The sequence below is a fragment of the Leucopleurus acutus genome (assembly GCF_964270905.1).
Source record: "Leucopleurus acutus genome assembly, chromosome: 5".
NCBI lineage: Eukaryota > Metazoa > Chordata > Mammalia > Artiodactyla > Delphinidae > Leucopleurus > Leucopleurus acutus.
The window spans coordinates 36,838,437-36,840,147 of record NC_139147.1 but is presented as its reverse complement, the minus strand read 5'-3'; the positions used below and the strand labels follow the sequence as shown (position 1 = coordinate 36,840,147).

Genomic DNA, 1,711 nt, shown 5'->3' with positions numbered 1-1,711 from the left:
TCCTACATTTTGTCCATTTTATTTCCAAGATTGTGGATCATCCTTACTATCATTATTCTGAATTCTTTATCAGGTAGCCTGCCTATTTCCTCTTCATTTGTTAAGTCTGGCGCATTTTTATCTTGCTCCTTTATCTGCTGTGTGTTTTTCTGTCTTTTCATTTTGCTTATCTTACTGTGTTTGGGGTCTCCTTTTTGCAGGCTGCTGGTTCGTAGTTCCCGATGTTTTTGATGTCTGTCTCCAGTGGATAATGTTAGTTCCGTGGGTTGTGTAGGCTTCCTGGTGGAGGGGACTTGTGCCTGTGTTGTGGTGGATGAGGCTGGATCTTGTCTCTCTAGTGGGAAGGTTCACGTCTGGTGGTGTGTTTGGGGGTGTCTGTGGCCTTATTATGATTTTAGGCAACCTCTCTGCTAATGGATGGGGTTTTGTTCCTGTTTTGCTAGTTGTTTGGCATAGGTTGTCCAGCACTCTAGCTTGTTGGTCGTTGAGTGAAGCTGGGTGCTGGTGTTAAGATGGAGGTCTCTGGGAGATTTTTGCCATTTGATATTATGTGGAACTGGGAGGTCTCTTGTTGACCAGTGTCGTGAAGTTGGCTCTCCCACCCCAGAGGCAGAGCCCTGACTCCTGGCTGGAGCAGCAAGAGCCTTTCATCTACACGGCTCAGAATAAAAGGGAGAAAAAGTAGAGAGAATTAGTAGAAGTATGAAGAAATAAAGAAAGTAAAAAAGGAGGGAAGGAAGGAAGGAAGGAAGAAAGAAAGAAAGAAGCAAAGAAGGAACAAAGGCAAGAAGGAAAGAAAGGAGGGAGGGATGGAGGGAGGAAGGAAGGAAGGAGGGAAGGAAGGAAAAAAGACAGAAAGAAAGAAGATACAGTAAAATAAAATAAAGTATAATAAAGTTATTTAATTAAAAAAATATTTAGGGAAAAAAAAAGGGACGGATAGAACCTTAGGACAAATGTTGGAAGCAAAGCTATACAGAGAAAATCTTACACAGAAGCATACACATACACCCTCACAAAAAGAGGAAAAGGGGAAAAAATCATAAATCTTGCTCTCAGAGACCACCTCCTCAATTTGGGATGATTCGTTGTCTAAAGGAGGGAGGGAAGGAAGGAAGGAAGGAAGGAAGAAAGGAAAGAAAGAAAGAAAGAAAGAAAGAAGGTAAAGTATAATAAAGTTATTAAAATTAATTATTAAGAAAAAAATTTAAAAACAAACCATGGATGGATAGAACCCTAGGACAAATGGTGGAAGCAAAACTATACAGACAAGATCTCACACAGAAGCATACACATACACATTCACAAAAAGAGGAAAAGGGGAAAAATTCATAGATCTTGCTCTTGAAGCCCACCTCCTCAATTTGGGATGATTCTTTGTCTATTCACGTGTTCCACAGATGCAGTGTACATCAAGTTGATTGTGGAGTTTTAATCCGCTGTTACTGAGGCTGCTGGGAGAGATTTCCCTTTCTCTTCTTTGTTCTCACAGCTCCCAGGGGCTCAGCTTTGGATTTGGCCCTGCCTCTGCGTGTAGGTCGCTGGAGGGCACTCTGTTTTTTGCTCAGACAGGACGGGGTTAAAGGAACCGCTGATCCAGGGGCTCTGGCGCACTCAGGCCGGGGGGAGGGACAGGCACTCCTTGCGGGGCGGGCCTGCGGCGACAGAGGCCGGCGTGACGTTGCACCAGCCTGAAGCCCACCGTGCTGAA

General features: G+C 44.0%; 1 long non-coding RNA gene across 1 annotated transcript; it reads left to right on the top strand.

Annotated features, from left to right (window-relative positions):
• Nucleotides 1–530: 530 nt before the first annotated feature.
• On the top strand, nt 531–1,205 carry LOC309961949. The gene is made up of 2 exons (XR_014326211.1): nt 531–719; nt 1,135–1,205. It is a non-coding gene; the product is annotated as an uncharacterized lncRNA (long non-coding RNA).
• Nucleotides 1,206–1,711: the final 506 nt, after the last annotated feature.